Here is a 25840-nt window from a genome sequence, read left to right on the forward strand (position 1 = left end):
TGAACATTTCAACAAAATTGATAAGGTACATTAAAATAGGTTGGAAATAATAATCTGAGGTTATATTTTGTTATATAATTATATTCTTATTACATAGTTATATAATAAATAATATAAATATCTAAAATCCTACATTATATATTATGGGTTATGTTACATATTATATACTATATTTAAATTTTTTAGGTGTTCCACACCTGGGATGATGAGACAAAATGGCTTAATACTGGGATGGTAGGTATTAGAAGTAATATTCATTTAACCCTCTGAGTTTTCTGAACAGACTTGGTGACCATGCCAATTCTTCAGCCTTATTATCCACAGCTTTGATGACACAGCAACCATTTATCTCATGTCACAAACATCAGTCAACACAGAGGAGAGGAGAAAAGCTCTCAATGCATATGGACTTGGCAGGAACCATATCCAAGATGGCAGCATCACCAGATTTCAAACTTACTGGCCATTTTCCAGCATCTTACCAGAAAGGTGATCAGTCTTTCCCTTCAGCTCAGTAAACCTGCCAGCAATGTAAGCTGTGTGACAATCCAGTACAGAAGCACAGCCAGCTCTGATTTGGCCCGCATGGTTCCAGATAATCACCTAACTGCGAAGCCAGCTGCTCCAACTGGTGTGCCATTTTTGCTGTCACCAGCAATGTCACCATGGCAGACATCTTTGACAGCACATTCTTGACATTGAAGACCACACTGTCCTCAGGAAGAACTTCACTCAAAGCTCCACTGTGCATTTCAACAGGCTTTACTTCAGTTGTGACATTGACTGGATCAAAGGTGATCAGCATGCTGGGATCAAGGACAGCAGTTTCCACTTGGCCCACGGGGACAGTGCCAATAGCACCAATTTGGTAGACATCTTGGAGAGCACATCCAGGGGCTTCTCAATTGGACAAGTTGGTCATAGGATGCAAACCAGAGCTTCAATTTCCATTGGCATTGCCACCTTTGTAGATGACTTTCTATCCCTTGAATGAAGGCTCATTAGCTCTTAGCTTCAGCAGATTGTCACCATTTCAACCAGAAATTGGCATATATGCTACTATGTAGGGGTTGTAGCCAATTTTCTTAATGTGGGTACTGACTTCCTTAACTATTTCCTAGTATCTTTCCTGAGTGTAGGGAGCTTTTAGTGAAGTGGGTTTCATTAAAGTCTACCATCAGTTGTTCCATAATTAGTGTGGATCCAGAGGGCATGCTCAGACGTCTACCTATTCCTAGAGATACCAAACTCAAATTCACCAACACCAGCAGTGTGAGTCAGAACAGCACGGGCAGCCTGAGATGTGTCTGTATTCATGCTTCTGATGAAGCTTGTGTGCTCTGGTGCATCCTTGACAGCCACATAATATTTGCTGGTCTGAAATCTCCATGGGGGACTGTTGATGGTGACACCATGCCCACTCTTAGCTTGCAGTTTATGTGGAGGACCTTCCCCATCTCAGCAGCCTCCTTCTCAACTTTGCAATGATTCTTGTGTCCATCTCATCATATTTGTAGATTGACAGCCAGTGGTAATAGACTTGCCTAAGTCTCCATGTTCAAGGACTATGATATTTGTCTCTTTTATTCTGGCTTTGATTTAGTAGTGGTTTTCACAACACCTGTGTTCTGATGCTGAACCCATTGTGAAGAAGCCAGTTGCACAATTTGAAGTTTGTGGTTATTTATCTGACTGTCTGAAGGCCACTGGAACCATAGAAAGGGAACTGCAGAGGAGGGGAGATACTGTCTCCCAACCATTTTCTTTTGCCCTTGTTCTCCCCACACTTCTGGTGGCCTTAATGCTGGTTGAAAATTGACTATGGAGCATTGTGATCTTGTTTTTAGTTCTTGGGGAAACTTTTCCAAGAACAGACAGTTACCCCAGTGAAGGGTGCAGATACTGAAGTATGCAATGAGGCAGAGACAGAGGGCAGTGAGGACAGACTTGTTACAAGGGAAGGGAAAGGCAAGAGAGGGTGAGATTCACCTTGGAGAAGGGTGGGCAGCTCTCAAGAGACCAAAATGCCCTAAAATTATGAACATAGGCTTTTTCCTTTTGTTAGGATAGGGGCAGGGCTGCTGTGGCAGGGATTCCTGGAGTGCAGGTCACCACACCTCCTTGGACCCTGTGTTTTGTATAGTTGCTGCTCATTTGGGAGAAGTCACTCACCTGCACTGAGAATGCGCCTTCACTCTTTAGTCGTTTTCTTCCTTTTTTGGCCTAGCACCACTGTCAGAAGATCATGTAACTGTCAACTAAAACTTAAAGCAACTTGTGACCTTGGGAATTGGGATTATGACATGTAGCATTAGGCTTCCTTCTGTAATGTGGAGAGATGTCACCTGTGGTCAGTTCCCAGTTAGGGACCATTTTCACAGTGGCTCCCCTCTCCCATCTCACCCCCAAGACATACTTTTTCCTTCTATTTCTGCTCATCTCTGGCTAACTAATACACTAATAGTTTCTTAATTTCTTCAACATTTCTCTACTGCCCTTTGGAAAAATACCAGTGTCTGTCTTCCTACTTTCCCAAGTCACCTAGCTTTGCTTTGCTGTCCCCCTCTGTCTTTCCTCTAAATTCTAAATGCAATGTGGTAACCACAAGCTACAATATCTAATTTTATTTATATGAGTTACAATTAAACAGTGACTAAGATTAAGTTCCCCACTCATCCAGGACCCATGTTTGAAGTACTTAATAACCACAAAGGGCCAATGGTTGCTCTTTGGGTCATTGCTGTTGCCAAATCCAAGTGTTCTTTACTGCTGCACAGGCTGGTTAAGATGAGGGAAAGGTGTTGGCTCAATGAAGGTGACTTTATTTGAAAACCCAGCTGGCCAAGAAGATAGACGACTCTTGACACAAAGTCCAACTTGCTAGGAATCTAATTTAGGAATGGTTTATTTAGGTGGTTAATATGTATTCCCATACTGCTAGGCACTTTTGCACATCAGGTAGACCAGATGATGCCCATCTGATCCTAATTTCCTATTCATGAGATGCTTTTGAAATTTGTAAATCTCAAGAAAAATGATCATGATTGCCTTGGGCTCTTCCTGTCACTGATTAATTTGCCCACGTGCAGTTCCTGACACATTACACAATGAATGGTTAGAGAGGGTAGCCTCCCTGAGGCCCTCTTGCTGATCACCAAACTCACAGTAATGAAAGCCCGAAGACCTAGTTCATCTGACTATTGTCTAAGACAGGGGCAGGTGAGGCGAACAAGGGAGTTGGCACAAGATCTGTTCTCAGTGGTTGCTTCACCATCACTCCAAGTTCTATTGTGTGGCCCAGAACATTGCCTGCTCAGCATCTCCACTTGCAGTCTAGTAACATCGCACACTTCACATATTAAGCTCAGAACTCTGCTTATCTATTTCACCCTGACTCCATAGTCATCCCCATCTCATTAAATGCCACCAGCAGTAATCTGGGTAGCCAAACCAAAATTTTAGGTGTTGCTTTTCCTTTAGCTTTCTTGATCACCCAATTTTAAATCTATCAGCAATTCCCATGAACTATGCCTTCAAACTGAGTCCTTCATCCAGCTGCATTGCATTACCTCCAGTGGCAAAACTCTTGAAGAATCTACCATCATTCTCACCTAGTACTAATGCTGATTTGTGTTCATTCTTCTTTTCTTTCCTGGAACACTTAATTTTACACAGAGCAGCATGAATGGAATTTTAAAAATGCAAATCAGACCACATGATTTGCTCTTCAAAATTCTCCAATGGCTTACTAGCATATTTGGAAAAAAAAAGTTTTCATAGCTTCAGAGTCTACCTGAAATTGTCCCTTCTTAAATCTCAGGCTTCTTAGTCTACCTGCACCACCCTGGCAGCTCCTGCCCTTCCCCGCAATGGCTTCCAATTGGTTCCCATTACTCTTTCCTGCTTCAGGGCCCCTGGGTGTGCTGTTCTTGCTGCCTGAAAACTCTACCCTAGAGCATCTTTTAGCTCATCCCTTCACAAAATTGATCTTCTGTTTACATATTATTTTTTCACAATTATACTCTACCAATGAGGAAACCACATAAAACAAATATCCTCCCTCCTGGTGGGTAACTTCTTATTTTCATTTTGTTGGCATTTATCACTGCCATAAGTTATATTCCTACTAGAATGTCAGTTCAGAGAGAGCTGGACTTTTTAACTCAAGACATAAAACCAAGAATCAAGACATAAGATGGTGTCAAATTAAAAAGCTTCTGCACAAAAAAGGAAACAATTAGTACATGAAGAGAGCCTACAGAATAGGAGAAAATCTTTGTCAACTACTCTTTTAGCAGGGGATTAATATGCAGACTACATAAAGAACACAAACAACAGCAACCAAGAAGCCTAACATAGGCAAATGATCTTAACAGACATTTATCAAAAGAAATACAAATGGCTAACAAATATGTGAAAAAAATATTCAACATCCTTAGCAATCAGGGAAATGAAAATCAAACTACACTGATTTTATCTCTTCAGCTATAACAATCATTAATAATACAAGTGATAATAAGTGCTGGCAAGGATATGGGAAAAAGATATACTCATAAATTGTTGGTGGGACTCTAATGAGTACAACCACTCTGAAAAGCTGTATGGAAATTCCTCAAAAGACCAGCCTGAAATCACCCATATGACCCAGCTATCTCACTCCTTAGTATTAACCCAAAGAATGGAAATCAGCATCCTATAGTGTGATAAATGGATAACAATGTTTATAGCAATTCAAAATACCAATTTATGCTTCTAAGTTTGATTATTTTTAGATTGCACATGGATTTCATTCTAAAAATGGATACGCCCATTCAAAGCAATGTACAAAGTGTGGTTTTAAATAAATGTACTGGAATGGGAATAGCCATTATAGCTGATGACTGCTGGATGTTATATTTCTCACTAGGATCATAAACCCAAGACAGGAATGTTCCATTGCTTCAGATATACTTCCCTGGTTTGCCCATGAGCAGTAACTGCATGATTGCCCCGTGACTCTCATAAATTCTAAAAAGCATGTGTTTATGTTCACTTAGTACTCAGGCTGGTTGTTTAAAATGGTACAGATGACCTTAACTCAAATAATTAGTTGTAGATTTTTACACTGTATCATTTATAGAAAGTTAATGACATCTGTTCATTCACTTTACATATCTTTTATTAGCTGATAAGAAGGAAATAGCAAAGGAAAATTAAATTTCTATGCATGAATGATTACTAACAATTCAGAAGAGGAAAGTGAGATTTAGACTTACTTATAGCTACTTTCTGTACTCTACCCAATTATTTTCTCAAGTTTCATTACTCTAGAATTTTCCATTTTCCTTCAATTACATTGTTATTTAAAAAGAACAATTTTAGTAATCATTTATATTCACATGGCTTATTCAACAGAGTAAGATGGGTTTAAATGTTATGCAAGTCTACTTCACACCAAAACAAAACAGAACATAGAGTATTGAGATGCTGAATGCCAATTTTATTTTTAAGTTTAGAAGATGCTTTGATATTTTTGCCTGATCTCATTACTACTTGGTCAGTATGTATGAACTTCCATTCTGCATGAGAAAAATATTTTAGCTTAGAACTGATTTAATATAAGGTTTTAAAGCTCTACCACAGGGTAAAACTTGGGGAAAATAATCCATTTAATAATTTCAACTGAGAAAACATGCTAAAATGCAGAGCCAGAAACATTTCAGATTTGAAAGTACATATTAGAAAGTGAAGGTCTTGATTTTTCTTCCTTAAAGGCTCAGGGTCAGATCCTGGGAATGCTCACCATGATAAACTCACAGGCATAGTAGTCATTGATTCTTGATTTTCCTCCTCAGGATCCCATGGTCCTAGGAGTTTTATGATGCCCTGCCTTCACTCATTTGTTTCTAGCTGTGTTGTGCTTGGAACACAGGATTTTTAGGATCCAGAATGTTAATCCTGGCTGCATATGATTTCATCACTAGCCACATAACTGGTGAGATGAGAATGGCAGATTTACCTGCCTCACCCTTGCCCTTGGTGTTTAAAACTCAGCTAAGATTTAGCCTAAAAAGGACATAAATAAACCAAATGCAGGAGCCACTGGGAACTCCATTGGAAAGGTCTTTCCCCTTCATCCTATACAAAATGACTAAAGCTCAAGAAAAGCGTTGTAAAATGTTTATATAGAGGAACAGCAAAGTGTGTTGGGAAGAGCCTTCAAGAGAAGTCAGGACCATTGGGTCCAGTTCTACCCCTGCTTTGGAAAGGCTGTGTGGCCAGGGTGAAATGCTAGGCTTCTCTTGCCATAACTTTCACAAGTGTAATAAAGGGGGAGGCAGGATTTCCTCCAAGATTGTCATCACTCTTAGGGTCCAGTTGTGTAAATTTAACTGAGACTGAGGCTAAGTATGCATAGTCAAGAGCAGGTAGGATGGAAGAAAAAAATAAATACAGCCAAGAGGGTTTTCCCCATGAAACAAAACGTATCCAAGACAAGGAACAAGATGAGATGACAGTGGCAGGGTGTGTGTCCCACCAAGGTTTACTCATCCCCCACCTCCACTTCAGTCTGAAATGTGCTACCAGGACTAATGTGGCCAACCACCTTCAGCCAATTTACCCTCTGAGATTCTAATTAAATCTGCAAAACTGTTAAGATACTGTGATTTCCTGCCTGTCAACCAGTCTTCTAACTACTTTGGCAATCTTATTTAGACATCCCTTTCACAAAGGACTCTACAGGTCTCTGTTCTTCAAATGCTTTTAAATGCAGTCCTTAATCTACCCTCTGGTTATTTCATTACTGATTTTAAAGAAAGTGTTGACAGGCACAAACAATTTCGTTGGAAAACTGTGCTTTAACATTATTCTCGGTCCACTTAACACTAAATACCATTTAAACTCCCTTTACCCAGTAACCCATGGTTTCAGCATGATGATGCTCAGCATGACATTGCTGTGTTATTTTTTATTATTTAAGCACATGTGTGTGTTTAACCATTTCATGGAGTCTAAATGTTGTTCCCCAGAAACGTCATGTCCCTGATCAGGGTCCCTGTGTTTGCTCCTTCTGGGTACCAATTGGCCTTCCATCTCCCAGAGTGGCTCTCTCAGTGCTGGGAGCTTGTCTTTCCAGATGCTGGGTCTTGGTGGCATGCTGCTGCAGCACCTGGTTATAAATGCTACAATTCTGGATTGTGTCATCCAGGGTTGCCACAGGGGAAGCACTGAGGGACAGAGCTGAAGAGCATCCCTCCCACACACAGGGGAAGAGTTAGCACCCCTCCAGGGTTCAGCCATCTGTGAGAAGCGATTTTTGACTGGACTGTGGCTTGTGCATTCATTTTCCGCTTCCCTGCCGCAGAATCACGTAACTTCACAGTATGCCAACCATCCAAGAGCTTTGTAGTGGTAGCATGAAGAAGAAATATTTTGGATATAATTTTTGACTCTTGACTTTGGTTTCTGCTCCATAGAATCAGAGCTGGCACCAAGCGCTGAAAGAGGACACATGACAAGGAGCGCGTGCTGCCCTGGCGTCCTTACAGCCTCATTTGAATTGCCATATGGTCAGTGTGACAGACCAAGTGAGCGCTGAATATTTATGGGGCCTTGATTAGAGAACCACCTCGCCATTGCCAATTTAGAGTCATTCTAGGGCCCAATAGTAATGTATTTCTGGGCCAATTGATTGTACCTGTCTGTGATCACAATGGGCATTTAAAACGTCATGCACCTGTTGGAGTTTGAGTTTCCCATCTCTTTCTTCTTACCACCCAATATTGATTCGTCATGGATGCAAAAATGCTCACAGAATCCTAAATATGACCAATTCTCCCTTTCCTTTGTATTTGTTTTTCTAGGGATAAACTGGAATTAATTTTGGCATCACCAGACCCTAGTTCATATTCTGCCATATACACTGTACCTCAGAAGTATGGATGAAATTGAACTGAATTTTCTCTTCCCCACTATTTGTTTTCATTTCCATACTTTGTTATCATATCTCTCTGATTATCTGCTCCCCTCCCTCTCTTCCCTTACCTAGGTACTGTCTGTCCACGTTGATTGTATTTTCTCACTTTTTGCTTGACTCTGTCCTCCATATTCCAATTACATGGCAGAAGCTTTCAACTCTAGACACCACCCTAAAGTCTTCTCATTACTGAGCAGAGAGCACATCACATAATGATCATTCTACATGATCCCTGAGTGATGGACTGTTAGATTAATATAACTCAAGCCCAACAAGAAATTAAGCTAAGTCAGGGGTTTTAGATACTCTATCTAAAAAAAGAAGTGACTTTTATTTTCTGTCTTCAAATTCCATTTCCCTTCTGATCCATTTTCAAACTACCCAATACTCCCTGCTTCTAGGTACTGTTTTCCAAAGCTGTAGACTAGTTCAAAACATGTCTTTCTGGATGGTGTTAATTTAGATGACTACAGCAGCATGATTTAACCATATTGCTTTGTACTCAACTGATTATCGAGCATAGTTTTTCTAAGCAGAGGAATACTTCCAGCTAGCCAGCTTCGGGGAAAGCATAGGCTATGCTTTTTTATTCTCTATTCTGTGCTAATTCATCATAATGGGGCATTGTCCTGTGACCCTTATTGCAGGCTGAAGGTAGAGCTACATCCCATAGCTTATTCATTTATAATGGCCTACTTGTTGCTAAGTTGGAAAGCTTGCTTTGTATCACTTAAGGAGAGAATCACTCTTTCATGTGCCACCAGTTTTTATGCTTTGAAGTTTCTAGAAACTTGATAACATGTCTTCTGTAACTCTTGGAACTCTTTATTCTAGAATGCAGTGTGGTGTTGGCAAACAAATCCATTTAACATTCCAACACTTTGTAGTTGGTAAAAGGGGGTAAAGGGGGATTTGATTTTTCAAGGGAATGTTGGAAAATGCATCACACGTCAGATGATAAAGCCTGGGCTGCCAGAAAACATCTCATGTCATCTCTGATGAAAAAGTTAGAAGCAAAACCCTTGAGCTGATTTCTCCAAACAGAGTTCTAAGTACAGACTTCAGAGGTTTCACACTGAATTTCTAGAGCCCTGTGCTATGCCTGGGGCAGCCTGGAGCTCAACGTCTACAGCAACATGCACTGCACAGAACTCACCATTACGAGGGAGACTGCACTGTCAACTGTGTTCCTTTCAAGGGTGCATGCATGCAATCAGATTACCACACAGGTGACAGGTATGTTTTCCAGGTAGCCAGGTGAGCCACAGAAAGGAGCTCTCCCTGAGACCTGCCCAAAGGTTCTAGTTCTGGTTGGAGCTCTGATAATTGTACGCCTGCCAATTTGCTAGTGTTTTCATGGGGATCAAAAAGCTATAAAGTCAACCAATTTTATTATCCAAGAAAACAGAAGTATTTCAAAAACAAGTACATATTCCCTCCTGGGGACCATGCTTCTGCTTCTTTTCCTTCTCTGTTAACTGACAAGTCAGGTCTGAGCAACTGCAGGGCAATTTTAAAATTAAGCACTTTTTAAAGTCTTGGCATTTGACATAAATCTTCTGGATTGCTTCTTCACATTTAATAGCAAATTAAATATCAACAAGTTTGAGTCTCTCTACTGAAAGTGGGAAGAGGAGATGAAAGAGTCAGAGTTTCCAGAAGACTTAAAAGTACTCTTGTGCACTGTCCTTCTTTCACACTGCTAAGGTCTCCAATAAATTTCTAAGAACATGAAAAACCTGCAGTCTAATGGGGGGAGATCTATCATGTGCCCCTGAATTCATAACTTTGAAAATGAAGTTCAGAAAGTTGCCTACAGAGAGGATGTCACCAGAGGTCCAGGAGGAAGCAAGAGCCTCCTATTCCTGGGGCTATTATAAAGGTCCATCCCCAGCAACAGGAGCACTTTCGAATGTGTTCCTTGTATTAGGAGATAATTCTGAACCATCTTATTCTTGCAAAGTTATAGCTGAAAAATTACTGGAGATGATTTTGTGTCATTTTTTTACTGAATAGAGAATTGAAATCTGTGGGTTCTTGTAGACTCTCCAAGGCCCCACATTGTTAGAGAATGTTGGAGCTGGGATTAAGTATCCAGGCTGACAAGCCAGAGGTGTTTTGCCCTTTTTCTTGTTCCAGGAGATAATCTCACATCATTTAAAAGTCCATTCTGACAACTTGCCGTCTAGAATTGTCTGCTTCCTTGAGTCAGGCAACTGGGAGCCTCTCCACGATGGCTTTTGAGACCTGGAGGGAAGAATTGGTTCAGCTTTAGAGTGGATTCATGGCTGCCTCAGCTTCTTTTTAGCATACTTGACCCACCGTTCCCAAGGGTCTTTTACCTTCCAATAGCTTGTGCAATGCCAGAGGAATTAGGCGCAGTGTTTTTCTTTGACAAGATACAACTTCCTTTGACATCAACCTTCACTAAATCCCAGAGCCTACTAACCAAGTTGCAAATCTCAGAAGATGATTTTTAGTCTTCTAGTCTAAAAGATCTCCCTACTTACGTTCTTTAAAAAGTCCTCTTTCAATAACCTGGCTTGGGTTCCCCAAGAGTGGATCTTACCTTAATTTTCATCTTTTTTCTACCAGAAGTCCTTTAAAATAGTAGTAAGTGGAGGAGAAGGAAGGAGAAGAGGAGAAAGAGAAAGAGGAGGAGGAACAAAGAGGTTAAACTTGATGCAAAATTTTAAGTTACTTTCTACGCTCTTTCAGAGAGCTTGGGAGACACAAATGCTTCCCATTTTTCATGATAAACTATGTCCCTTTACTTTTGTCAATTTCTTTTTAATTTCTGATACATGTGGAAATTAACACAAGAATGGAAGGCACAATGTTCCCAAACTACAAATAAGAAGTGTTAATAGCTAAAGAATCATAAGTACATAGATGAACGTATAGGGATGTTTGCTTTTGCTGTGAATAAATAAATGAAAGCATTTACTGAAGTTATTTTCCAGATGAAAAATATGTGATGACCTCCCTAGCTTTTTGGGTTTAAAGTTTAAGGCACAAACAACACATTGATAAATAAATAAATCTACTTTTGCATCATTAACAGATGATTTAGGCAGCATAAAAACTGCATATTAAATCAAATGTAACATTAGGCATTGCTGTGAACATAACACCAAATGCAGTATTTCCCTCATGGGCTTCAAATCATAAAGTTAGCATCAATAGTATTATAATTCCTGCTTTATTATTATTTAAAAATTAAAGTTGTGCACATTCACAGTAGCTGGAGCATATCCTCACATTGCTCTCCTGAGTGATATAAAGGGTCCTCAAATTGATTGAGATGAACTTAGAGGCTATGATACTTTAGTATCACACTTTTGAGAGAACAAAGGAGAGATTTCTTATTAGACCCTTCATGAGACAGTTTCAGACATATGAGAATTACAGAAATGCATTAAGATTGAAAGTCAGGCTTTGTCTACAGAATGGAAGAAAATGGGAAAAAGCCTCCCTAACACTCAATGCAAGCTAGTCCCCTGATTGAAGGACAATACTTCTCACCTCACTCTGTTCATTCAGCAGTGGGGATGGCTGCCATCTTGAGGTTCCATATTGTGATTGCAGTGGATGGGCAGGAGCTGCTGCATCCACTCTCCTTTTGAATTTATTTTTTACTCTTTTCAAATGGACTCCTAGAAAAGTATAAAGACAACCCAGTGAAATGTCTGACAGATGGAAACCCAGATGCAAGGCTAAGTCACAGAGGAGTCAAGATTTCAGTGGAGATGAATTTGGTTGTGTTCCCAGGGACACAGATTAAACCACTCAGCCACAGCACTGTGTGCCCAGATAAAATAATCAGATTAATTTCAGGTCCACAGAGATGGAGGCAAGATTCAGAATCTGACAGATAGGCATACAACCAATAAAGAAATCAGATGTAAATTCAATATGTGAAATGCTCAAAACACCCAACAATGAGATTAAAATTTGCTTGTATTAGGAATATATAAAAATATTTTTGCATCATTGGTTTTAAGGGAAACTAAATGCTCAAGATATATGTTTTAGCATATTTTTTCAAATCACTCTCTGCTTTATAAATTGAAGGATCTCTCCCGTGTTTCTATGTTCATGCAGGTTCAGAAGGAAAGGATAATAATTATAAGATTAGCATCCATGGCGAGGTTCTTTCAATCTCAGACTGAAATGTGTTGATTTTTATTATTAAATACTAAGTGCAGAATTCATTTTTGTGTGAAGAAAGCTATTTTTAAACTTTGATTTTTTTGGCTTTTAAAAAAGATAATTTCAACACAAAAATTTACTTGCAATAATACATTGCTGAAGTCATTAATGCATTTCAACACACGAATTATTTGCTGAGCAATAAACATATCAATCCTACAGTGTTCAAGAGTTCACGTTTCAAACTATATGCAAAGTGTGGAACCCTAAATGTCTATTTTTAGCTATATTTGTGAAGCATTTAATTTTTTAATTTTATTTTTTTGATATCAGGGTTTGAATCCAGGGTTCCTAATCCCTGGGCCACATTCCCAATTCCTTTCATTTGTGAAGCATTTAATGATGTCAAGATAGAGGGAAAAAACCCTCATTTTCTTAAAAATATCTTAAAATTTATCTATTGTCATAAATTCAACATGAATAAATAAAATATCTAAATAAATAAGCTCATTCTACATGGTTTTCCCAAACTGAGACTTGTGTTAGTTGTTCAATAGGTGTTTATTATAAGTGAAACTGTCTTCTAGGTACAAAGGCTGATTCAATGTACAGAGATGTAAAGATTTGCAGGCACATTGATTAATATGTCCAGTGGCCAAGTGTTTTATTGGATTGTCTAAATTCAAAGAAAACAGGAAACTACATTTTCCAGTTGGGGAGAGAAAAAGTGAAACTTAAAGTCACATAAAAAAAAGCAGTACAACTCACGTGAGAAACTCTATAGTGATGTTTAGCAAGCAGACATCACTTTCTCTGTTAAATGTGTGTGTGAGAGAGTCAGTGTGTATACTGGTAAAAATTATTTAAAATTTGTATAGATGCATCATCCTCAATAATGTGTTTCCCAAAGATGTCTATTTAGAACTTATTTTTAACAAATTCTTATTTTCAGTGCTTACTTGCTCAGCCTTGTTAAAATACATTATCCAACTTTTCAGAAGAAGAAAAATAAGACAATTCTTTGGTTGAAAGCTTAACTAGGACTTAGAAGAACTTTTACCTGGGCCAAATCTCTCTGAATAAATAGTGTATGTTGCCTCAGGAATATGTCATTCGCTAAAAGATCTTAAACCTGGGTAGCTTTTCCAGAGTTGCACAGCACGCCCACACACTGCCAGTGCTGCTCTTCCTTGTTTCTCTTTACCAAAATGTATATGGAAGTGAGGTTAGAAGAGGTGTCCCCTTCACAGTTTGTCTCATATGAACCATGTGAGTGAAAGAAAATCTCTTTCCACATTGCTTTTTGGACTAGATGAGATACTTTTCTTCTCTCTACACTAATTTTATCTAAGACAGACTTAAGTATTGTAGACAGAATAAAAATAGAAAGGGATTCAGTGAGGAACAATGTAGAATTTCTGTCAATTGTATGGGAACTATAGCATCATGGCAAATTATCACTAATGTGTTTCGACTCCACCTATGTAAAAGATATCTAGCTGTCTTGCATTTCCAGATCATTGCTGAACAGAGCATTTCCTTCTTATGCTCTATCTTTGTCGTCTTTAAAAGTTTTACCAGGAAGCAACTCCAAGTATCAAGTCAGAATGATAAGAATCATAGATATGACCAGGATCAAATTTTACTAAGAAAGGTGGAAATACTAGCATGTGTAAGACAAAGCAAAAACATGAGGAAGCCCAAGACAAACAGCACAGGTCCACCTTCTTCTTTCATTAGCAATTGTTTTATTTCAAAATTAATATGAAAGGGTCTAATAGATGCATAGGGGCTTCATTTGTACAAGGAAAGCTCTTTGGATAAGGATCATCTCCTTTGAATATCCTATTAACCTAGATGGACCAGGTACATCCTGCTGAAAGCATTCCATAGAAAAAGACCTGCCTGCCACCATGTGTCATCAGTGTGCCATCATTAGCATTTTTGGATGATTTTTAGACCAAGCCATCTCTTTCCCAACCATCCCCTCTACAGAGAAAGAGAATAAATTGTGTGCTTTTAGAGAGATATATAAAAATATGCTTTTCTGACTCACACTGTCGTTCAATGTTTTTGACACCAAGTATGTGGTGTTGCTTCCCCACATAGAGAGCACTTAGTTCTGCAGTGGACATCAGTGGGGTGTCCTCCAGTGCAGTCCAGTTCTGACACCTCAACTTAGAGATGGCACCAGACCCCATAGCTCAAGGGCTCTGTCCCCACTCAGATGCCAGTCCCAAGAGAAGGTCTCTAGAACTTCTGACAAACTGGCTTCACAGCCAGCTTCCCATGGCCCCTCCCTTGAGGTTCGAAGACCGCAGGGAAACACTTTTGTTTAAAAGAATATCTAGTTTTAAAGCTAACATTAAAGATTTAATAAATAACATTTATAATCTTAAATAAATTATATTTTATAATAAAAGTAAATGCCTATACAAAATCAATTTTATATAATTATACATAATAAATTCATATAATAGGAGTATGTATCCAATATTCAGAATTTGCAATGGTTATATGAAATAATTATTATATTGTTTTATATATATTTTATTAGATAGTTCTTATTTCATATAGCAGTATGAATTTTATGTAAAATAACTACATGGAATATACTTCATTGAAATTAATTTTGCAAATATTTTTCTATTCAATAGTTGGTTAATTGGTCCTTTTTTGTATATATAATTTCAAATTTTACATAATAAAATTTTGTACTTTAATAATAATAGAATCTTAATATGCACTTTTGATTTTCCCTGAGGTTTTCTTTCTATTCTATTTACCTATCTATAATTACACATACTGATAATTGCTGATTAATAAGTATTCAGTATCTGGAATTAAAAGTTTTTATTGTTACTTTTATTTCCCAAATTATCTTAGATACTTTTAACTGTAGAAATTTAAAAGTTCTGGGATATCTTTCTCCATTCGTACCACTATCAAGATTCTGTTCGAACTCCCAGGAAATTTGTCAATCAATTTGAAATGAAGAATTGCAGAGTATTTATCTACCCTGGCTGGATTCTGATTTCTTCTTGAAGGTGAAGCTGCTGTCTTACATATGGGCAGAGCTGGGTTGAAAACTGAACACTGAATTTGAAATAATGGTTGTTTACCAATGCCAGCCAAGAATGCTTCTCCCAACTCTCTTGCACAGTAGAGGACAAGGGAGAGTGACCAGTGACACCTGGAATGGAGGTCTTCATTCTAGGCTGAAACCCCTCCTCTTCAGTATGGAGGGGGAGTGAATGAGACAGAGCCTCAGAAGAGATCACCAGGCTGATGGTATGTGGCTCGCAGGGCAAAGGAGGTAGCTCCCAGCCAGGAAGTGACAGTATCCACCCAATGAGAGGGGTATGACATTTTTTTCATACCAGTGCATCAAAAATACCTTTCTCAGGTACAGATCCAAGGCAAGGATGAGTGAGACACATTGTGTAAATTTTAGAAGAAAATTAAGGACATTGCATTTTTAAATTTTAATTAAGGAAAATTTTTCTTTAAAAGTCTCCCAAAGTAGAACTATAAAACAATGTTAGTTTTACTGTTGATTTAAAAAAAAATACTATTAAGATGCTATAGGAAGTGCAGATATTTGTAATGCAGACAAAATTTTTGTCTCCAGAATATGTTTTAAAGCTACCACAAACTAATAAATGGGCAAAAATATAAACATGCAATCTATGAGAAACTTACCAAGAATATTCAGTAAACATATGAAAACCTGTTCAACTTCATTAATGATCAAAAAAATTGGAAATTAAGACCAAATAAATTAGTAATTTTTACATATTGGTTTTCAGTGAAATGTGTGATCAGTATTGATAGATTGTGTCGACACAGAAACCATTGTATATCCTGCCAAGAAGAGTAACCTTGTTTTCCCCACGTGGTGCTGTAATCATTCCCTAACGTCACAAAATAGAAATCACATGGGTCTGCCAGGAGAGGCGCCCATCATGTCTGTAACATCCCTGCTGGTGGTTAAAGGAATTATTTAGCAGTCTAGTTTTCATCTGTGAAAAATCCATAAATAAACTGCGTTATATTTACCATAGGAAGACTGAACCAGGGAAATGAATAAAACAGAGCCATATCTTTCATAAGTATGGACGATTTTCAAAAGAAAGTAACATTTACTTTAGTTTACATATGCTATTACCCTACTTCTGCAAGATTGAAAGTGGGGAAAACCATACAAGTGTGGTGATACATGTTCTTTTTTTTGGTGTGTGTGTGTGTGTGTGTAAGCACACACTTTGACTATGTAGAAACTGATATTATCCTAGTGTCACCTGTCAGCCAGGGAGTGGATGGTGAATATGTGAGGAACATTTATCATGCTGGTCTTGTTTTCCCCCTAAGCTCTATATCTTGTTATATAAGCTATTTGTCTGTTCTTCCTGGAATCCCTCTGTTCTCCTGACATTGTCCCAAGACTTCATTCTACCAGCAGGAAAATTCCTCTTGGCTCCACTGCTGTGTGTCTCAAGAAAACAGCAGAGGCCCAGTTTTGCTCCTCCTCCTGCCATCCCTCTCCTGCTGTCGGACAAGTGGAGGATCATCTGCCTGGAGCACTGTGGCCCCACTCCCGAGGACCTCCCTCTCTGGTCCCTGGAGAGGCCCATCCCCCAAATCCTTTCCTGCTAATTGTTTCAAGAGATTCTTGAGAGTCCCTCTTCCCTATCAGTAGGTAATAAATATTCTTTTCCTTCCCATTTCCTGTTTTGAAACAACTTCTTATTCATATTTTATACTTTAATTATTTCATAACAAATATATACATTTTTAAAGAAAAGAATCACTTAACTATGCCCTTGGGGATAGTTCTTTTGGAGGAGAGGTGGTAGGTATTCAGACAGGAGTAGATACTGATTTCCTTCTTTCTTTCCCTACTCTTCCCCCCACCCTTCCTTCCTTCCTTCTTTTTATACCAGGGACTGAATGCAGGGGCACTTTACCACTGAGCCATATCCCTTACCATTTTTGTTTTAATTTGAGACAGGGTTTAAGTGCCTGAGGTAGGCCTCAAATTTGTGATCCTCCTGCCTCAGCCTCCCAAGTCACTGGAATTGTTACAAATCTGGGGCCTTCTGAGAAACTGTGAAGCTGAGGCAATGCAAAGACCTCCTCTTCAAACCCTAATTTTTTTATAGTCAAGTCAGGAAGATTTCAGACATGATGCTCAGAGTAATAGGAATGAATTTATTGAAGGGCTAAGAAAGAGGAAAGGGGACATTCTCAAGGAAGAGAGTCAGTCCTCTCAAAAATGAGAGAGACAGTGTGCCTCTTGGGGATCCCAGAGAAGTTTCCAGAGAGTTCTGCTCAGGTTCACCTCTTGACTTTTGACTGACGGCAAGGTGACACCAGACTCTCAAGTCCCCACTGTCATGGCAACTCTAGGTCACCTTGGCCCGAGCTGACTGGTTCTAACTGGATTCTTAACCATACATCCATACAGATTTATGGTTAGGAGGAACTATCCTTATCTCTGAGTTCAGCATCAGTGTCACTTTGGTTTCTCTTACCAACATTATTTGGGGCCTGCATTTCTCCTGCAGTGAATAGGTTGTTTGCTGAGGAATGTGATGTATCCTATCCACTTAGGCCAGGCAGGGCTACAGGTGAATTTTGTCTTGGAAAAAAAAAAAAGTATGTGGGTCCATTTTATGGAATTAATTTCCTGACCTCATGTTCTCACCATTCACATCTGTCTGTCTCTTCACAGGATGACCGATGTTCGCCACCTGGCCTGACTCCCTTCTCCTTTCTTGCCCCCACATTTCCTTCTGTAGCCAACACTGCCATCTCCCAACCTTCTCCCATTCTGAGCTCAGGCTTGGGAAAAGCTCATGCTCACTACCTAAATCTCAAGGCTGTGGATGCTTTCCCTAGACTTGGCCTAGTATAAATGCTGTTAGTAGCTACAAAACCAGGTTCCTTTTCTAGGCATGGAGACTTAAGTTTTTCTTTTTATCTCCCACAAGACATTGGGAAAATGGAAAAGCAATGCAGAAGAGGCAGTGGGGCTGGTTTCTTTTGTGCGGCACTGTAGGATGGGGGAATGTGCCATCATTACTCATCTGCCCATGACAGAAATGCTTCGGACTGAACCCTGTGCAAGTGGGAGACTCGGCATTAACTCACGTGCACCGTGCAGCTGTCAGTAGATTTAGTTCTAAAAACATTTCTGACAGGGCTGTTCACTGTGTTTTATTGTTGAATACTCTCTGCTCCAGAGGAAGCATATTGAAGTGTGAAATGGTCAATTATAACTGGGTAAACAAAATTGCTTGGATAAAACATTGTTAGACCATGGGGTTAGGTGTTGAGTGTTCATTTCTTTTCATCTCAGGCAGGGGGTCCAGGGAGTACAAGAAAGATGGGGCACTTTAGGATGACGACTTGTTGAACAAACTCAGTCACCAAGACCAAAAAGACCTCCTAAGTCAATTTCATGCTGAGTTGTTTAAAAAACCATTTCCACATTAAATACTTCAAGACTTCCCCATTTTGCAAAAACCAGTGTTTGAATTTTTGTGAGGTAGACCTTGCATGAATTTTTTCCCCTTTGTAGAATTAATGTAAATGGTGAAAATACTCTCAAACATTGATTACTGACAAAAATAGAAGGGAATATCAAAAACATAACTTTAAATGGCTTTCAATACTTCCAAAACTTTAAATATGTCTCCGACTTTGGTGCATATTCTGTGCTTGCTGAAATGTCATTTACAAAAGCTGCAATTCCTGTATTGAGTGAGGGCTTTAGTAAGCAGGAGTAAGGTTCTCCAGCTGAAGGTGGCATTAGGAACCGCTTCTCTCATTCAGTAGTAGGCATGTTTCTGAGTATTTTATTCCTTTTAGATCAAGCAGATATCCATTTTTGACAGTGTAAACTGATACTTTCTGGGGCATCACTTTACTTGGGACTAATTTCGCCTAAGATAGGGAATTAGAACTTTACTTGGGGCTAATTTCACCTAAGATAGGGAAGAGAGCAAACTTTCTCCTTAAATGTCTCATTCATATTTAAGTGCTGATCTTCACCCTTCAGACACCCCGAGTGATGTTGGTGGAGTTTAATGGCCAGGGAAACAGGCGAAGGAAAATCCCATGAAACCTTCACTCTCATCAATTTGGTGTCCTGGAAGGGACTTGTGAGCAGGCAGCCCGGGGCCGCTAGAAATTCCTTTCTGATGTGATAGAGCGTGTGTGACCTGTGAAGTCTCAGATTTCCCACCATGGTGGCCAACATTAACAGTGTGAGGGGGCTGCTGGTGCACAGGTAAAGATGGGAAACAGCAGGGAGAGAGGAAGAGAATCCTTAGAAGCACTCACAGCTATGGGTGAAAGTCCTGGGAGAACTCAAGGTCTTGGGTGTTAGTCCTGGGAGCTCTCCTGGCCTTGGGAGAGAGTCCTGGGGAATACCTCTGGTCTTGGGAGAGAGTCCTGGGAGCTCTCCTGGCCTTGGGAGAGAGTCCTGGGGAACACTTGAGGTCTTGGGAGAGAGTCCTGGGGAACACTTGAGGTCTTGGGAGAGAGTCCTGGGGAGCATTTGTGGTCTTGGGAGAGAGTCCTGGGAGCTCTCCTGGCCTTGGTGATATGGCTCTTGGCTTCCTCCATGTACCTAAGAGCCAGGACTTTGACCCAGTCGTTATCCATTCTGGGCACCAGTCTCTGGCATGTGTCCAAGTAACCAGTCTCATGATGACTTCTCTTTGTGCCTCCCTTCCATGCCAACTCCATTACACTCGACTCACCCAAGGACCTGCTTCCCACCTGCCCCCCCACCCCGACAGCCCTGGTGGTACTGCTGCTCCCCATGTGGCTCCAAACCATTTCCTTTTTCACCATCATCCTTACAGACTGCACCAGGGGTACAGATGTACTCCCTCCTTCACATCACAGCCTTTAACAATGTACTTTACCTGGGGTTGGACCAGCCTCCTTTGAGGTGAAGCCTGGGGCAGGACAAGAAGCCCCCTGCAGATTGGGTTTGTGTTGGTCTGTCCTTTGCCTGTTAAAGTCTTGCTGATGAGTGCTCAGCTGCTAAGATGTCAGGTGGTTGGGAGACAGGGTCTCTGTGTTTAAATATGGCTCCTATCAAATATACCAAAAACTCTCAGCACAAGATGAAAGATCATAAATATTGGCATGAAAATTTCACATTTCCTTGAACATCAATTTGACTTAGGTTGAAAACATAATATAGATTTGAATTTTTATGTCGTGACCCACCTGGGATCTTTTCTGATTGTTTAACCAGCAGCAGGTTTATCATTCTGCCACCAACTCACTGCTAAGGGAATTACTTCGGTGAATTCTGTGGGCCAATATGCGTGTGTATGTGCGCGCACACACACACACAGGGTGGGTACATGTGTAAATGTGAATGTATGAAGATATAGGGCTTGGTAAAAAGAACAAAAACACCTTTCCTCACTTTCTTCCAGTAGCCTTTGTTTACATAGGAATAAAGGACACAGGTTCATCTCCTTGAAAGTCTAAAATTATCTCTCTGGAAATTATCTTTGCATTTCAAACAGTTGCTTGTGCATTGGTGATTTAACCTTTCTTCAGCTTAGAAAAAAATACATTGAAATATGTAAGGGCAAAATCTTAACTTATGAAAAATAGAAATTTGAGGTTTTGTTTGTATTGAATGTTTTATTTTTTATTGGTGCATTATAATTATACATAATGGTAGCTTTGTTGTTACATAGTTACATATGCACATGATCTAACTATATAATTTAGTCAAGATTGTTCCCCAGTATTTCTCCTTTCTCTTCCCTTCATGCTCCTCTATTGGTCTTCCTTCAATATTAATAAGTAGACTTTTAATTTAAAAAACCAAGTTTTCAAGTTAAATCAGTAATCACAAGAGAAATTAAAGAAAAATTGAAATATGGCTTTTTCTCTTTTTTTTTCTGTTTCTGGAAATATGGCTACAGTTTATTTCTCTATAGGCAAATTTGTTGTATTTAATAAAGCACAAACTCAGATTTAAGTTGAATATGAAGATAATGCTATTTTCCTAATATAAAGCAAATTTTGTCCTGGTGAAAGGCAATTCCATTCTATGAAATTTTTAAAGTTGAAAATGGTATTGTCAAAATCAATTAGGAGTAACATTCATCAATATTTGAATATATTTTTCTGATAGTTTATCAGATCAATTTGGAGAACTTATACCTCTGAGCCAGTTAATTTGGTTAAGGATTAGAATTTCCATAAAGTGCCTTATTCTGTATTATCATAAATCCATCAATCTGTGTGCCATGGATTAAAAGGTGGACAGAAGATTGTCATCAAAACAAAGTACAGGTACCGTTTTCAGGAAGAAGTGAAGGGACAGGAAGTAGCAAGCAGTAAAACTTCTGGCAAATGCAGTATTTCCTCTGACTCATTCCTTTGCTCTTGCTAAAATCAGTTTTTTTTAATCATAAACAAATTCACATTTGTTTGTTATTTTGTGATTTGCATGTGAGGAAAGTTTGCCAAGGGTATCACAGCAGTTGGCTTCTCCCTGCATCTCTCCTGGTTGGTTATGACCTTTCACTGCCTGTGAGGTCCAGAATCCTGAGACAGTCCAGAGATGTGAGTCATCATCAGTGAACCACTAGCACTTGGGAAGGCAGAGCCTAGGGAGAGGGTGTCCAAACCTTGCTTGACCCTGACCCTGCACTGTCTGCCTCCATCGTCCTCCACCTCAGTGTGGTTTATAGTAAATACTTTGTCAAAAAGTTGTGGTATGCTTTTGTCCCCATGGATGAGCTGTGCCTCAGTCTGCTGGTCATGATCCAACCAGACCAAGAGCTACTTACTGAGGATGGTTCCCCATAAAGTGTGGAAACGATGCACAGCAAAATGAAGGACAGCTTTCATTTAAAGTCATCAAACTGCTTTTGTTAACCAAAGACTGCTACTCCATCACAATTTTAATTTTGAGGATAGACTGAGATAAAGTGACAATCTGTTAGCAAACTATTTGGGGACAAGTACCTGAGTATTCCAAATAAAAATACAAACTCTGGTTTTGTAAAAGAAAGGTTAAGAGAATAGTTATATTAGTTTTTATAAATCATAAATACTTTCTAAAAAATTCTGGAGTGCCCTCCCACCTGAATCTGCAAGACTTCTTAATCTGCTTGCCTCTTATATTACAGATAGCATTGCCCTGTGCTATTAGCCGTGGTCCCTGCTAGATGTCAGCTGAACCAGTTGGAGTTGTCTCTAATTCTTTTTTAAGTATATCTTTTAAAATTGATGGTGGACCTTTATTTATTAATTTATTTATATGTGGTGTTGAGAATTAAACCCAGTGCCTCATACATGCTAGGCAAGTGCTCTACTACTGAGCCCCAGCCCCAGCCCAGGGCTGTCTCTATTAATAAAGTTCAAAACAAGTCAAGAGAAAGTTGATACAGTAAAATGAAAATGAATCAAACCATCTTCATTGCGTGGATCAGAGCCAAAGGAGTCAGATGGTTTCTTCTTTGCTCCCTGTATCTTAGATTTCTTCTGACCCCTAGTTTTTTTTGTTGTTGTTGTTCCTAATTTTAAAATACCCAACATCAGTTTGCATAGCTTTATCTCAACTTTAATAATCCCACAAAATAATTTTCTTTCTTCAAGTCTTATTTCCTTCATGAATGGTATGACTACTCACTCCCCCTCATGCTCTTGGGTCATTCTAGCTCCTCACTGCCGTCACCTTCACCCTCACAGAACACCCACCTGTTTGTGGAGGCTGTTCCTTCTGTATCTGAGACACCTCCAGAGCCCAGGGCTTCACCTCCATCCTCAGTGCTGGAGCGTAAAGCCCTACGCACTGCGTTTCTCGCTGCCCTCTCTGTATCTTATATATGGAAGAGAGACAGAGCTCCCTTGTCAATGTATCTTTTTCTAATTCCTTTTTGATTTTCCCATTTCCTCTCTGTGTCTGTGCTAGCTTTCTAGATCCCATCTACACTATGTCCCTTCTATTTTGTTGCTTTGTCCTTTCTGTAGTGCTTTCATTTTGCCTTTCAATATTATTTCCTGAGCTTTCTCAGGAATTATTTTTCTCTCCTTGAATTGTTTTATAATTTCTTCTCTATGGCCTTCTGTCTGCATCTCTCTCTCTCTCTCTCTCTCTATATATATATATATATATATATTTTTTTTTTTTTTTAATTTTTTTTTTCCTGATTTGGTCAGTATGGATTGGAAATTATGAAAAACTGTTTGCTGGGAAAATTTCCTCCATTGTGGATTGAAGGTCTGCACACTTTCTTCTGGGGTTCCTTTCTTCGTAACTCTTATCTTTGAAGGATGCCAGGTCTTTGCTTAGTTCTCAATGGGGGACCAGGCTGGGAGTGACCTGCCCCTTGGAGACTGAAGACCCTCTGGTTGACTTTGGTTCTGTGCTTCAGTCAGCCCTCTTCCTTCCAGGTGTAAGCTGCCAGCCTGGCTCCCACCCAGGGGTCCTTTGTCTGGCCACTGCTCTCACCGCCCTTCCACTAAGGTCTCTCCTCAGACTACTGCCATTCTGAGCTTGTGGCTCCTGTGTTGAACAGTCTGCACAGACAGGCCCTCTCAAGTTCCAGGATCTGCCTGTCTTCCTCATTACCAGTCTAATCAGAGGGACACTGGCAGGCTTTTCTGGATTATGTATTTCCTCTTGGGAAAATCTGTATTTCTGCCTGAATTTGGAGAGACCTTATTGTGGAATCTCAGTCAAGTCACATCATCTTTGTTCTCTGCTTAGTTTGTATTTATCTTTATCATTTTCATCTGATAAAGTACTGTTTGTTCACACTATTTTCTCCATTTGTTGGTTAAATTTCCCACTTTTTCTTTGGATTTACTTGCATTGAACAAGTTACAATAATGGATAAAAAACAGGATTTTAGAGGAGGAATTCAAAGATTATATGGAGTGAATGAATAAATAAATTAATCAATAAGTTGATCTTGAATATGCAGTTTTCTAATTTTACAGCAGAAATTTTTACTGAAGACCTCTCATATTTAAGCTATAACTGCATATATTCCTAACTTAAAAGTCCATCTTTCCAAGAACTGCCTTGCCCTTGCTTTTGCCTCTTTGTTATAGCCCCTAGCAATGACCCAGCATTCAAACTGCAAGAGTTGGCACTAAAATTTTACCCTAGAAAGGCCCTTCATTTTCAGAGGTCCAACTTGAAATATAAACTTTTAAGACTGATTTCTCTAGGTAGAAGTATAATGAATGCTGAACTTGTTATAAAACTAAATCTCTTTAGAGGTGCACGAGGCAGTTTTATGGTTGTACAAAAGACAAGACCATCTGCTTTGTTCCCTTTGTGATGGAATGACCCCAGTTGTGCTCTGTGGACTGTCTCTCATTTCATTAATACCATTATCATATTTATGATTGGTACCAACAGAAGCCTTTGTAGCTGACTTTTAGGTAAAATTCTTAAAAACTAAAGATATATATCAAAACTATTAAATCTTTGGTGAACTTAATTTCTATATTTTAATATCCTTATTTCATGTTTATTATAAAAATAACCATACACAGATGTCTCTCAGAATGTGTGAAGGATTAGTTTTAGGACTCTACTGCATATCAAAACCCAAGGATTCTCAGGTTCCTTATATAAAATGAAAATGTTTGCATGTAACCTAGGCATATCCTCCCACATAATTTAAACCATTTCCAATTCAATGTTCACGCTGTGTAAATATACTGTATATTTGTATACTGTACTGTCTCAGGAATAATGACAAGAAGAAGGTCTGTACATGTTGCCATTTTAAAATCTTTCTGGATAAAGAATGCTGAGTTTCATTATAACTATGTAGAAGTTTCTTCATTTGAGTTTATCATTTCAATCAGCTATTTCATTCTCTGAATTTTATCTGCCTCCATTATTTCATTTCTATGTCAGAGAAATGCAATTGGATTGTGAATGTACAGAACTATAGCCATAAATGTATGAGAACATTCTTTATTTAATTTTTAATATAAAACCTGATCTTATCCAAAATCTTTTTTTTCTCTACAACAACATTTTGCTTAATATATTCAGACAATTTTCTGATATGTAACAGTTATCTCATTATCCAATTTTAATATATACCTTAGGGTCATCAGAGAGATAGAACCAGATGGATGGATGGATGGATGGATGGATGGATGAAAATGAAGAGGAAGGGATTTATTAGGGGTATTGACTCATGTGATTATGAAGGTTGAAAAAATCTCAAATCACAAATGGCTGTTCATAAACTGAAGAGCTTGGGAAGCTAGTAGCATGGTCCATTTAACCTCGGCAGGCCAAAGAACCAAGCAGGCGACTGGTGCAACTCCCAGAACACTGGGGGTTCTGATGTCCAAGGGTAGGACATGGTGTTCTGGCTCCAAAAGACAAAGCAGGTCAATACAACTCTCCTCTGCCTTTTTGTTCTCTCTGGGCCTTCAGCTGATTGGATGGTGCCTACTCACATTGAAAGTGAATTTTCCCACTCAGTCCACTGATTAAAAAGCCAATTTCTTCTAGAAACACCTCACAGACTTATCCAGCTTCACCAGCTGTCTGAGCATCTTTCATCCAATCAAGGTGACAGCCACAGGGAACCCTCAAGTAGAAATATGGTGATGTAGTATGGTTAATGCCCTGCACCTTTATTTTGGCTTTAAACTGATTTACCAACTTTGTGCCTATTTAGTTACCATATAATTATTTTTATA

At 39.1% G+C, this 25840-nt stretch overlaps 1 pseudogene; it reads right to left on the bottom strand.

Annotated features, from left to right (window-relative positions):
- Positions 1-254: 254 nt before the first annotated feature.
- Positions 255-25840, bottom strand: part of LOC101955941 (elongation factor 1-alpha 1 pseudogene) — a 96108-nt pseudogene continuing 70522 nt past the window's right edge.

This window comes from Ictidomys tridecemlineatus, chromosome 10, assembly GCF_052094955.1.
Source record: "Ictidomys tridecemlineatus isolate mIctTri1 chromosome 10, mIctTri1.hap1, whole genome shotgun sequence".
In the NCBI taxonomy this organism is placed as follows: Eukaryota; Metazoa; Chordata; class Mammalia; order Rodentia; family Sciuridae; genus Ictidomys; species Ictidomys tridecemlineatus.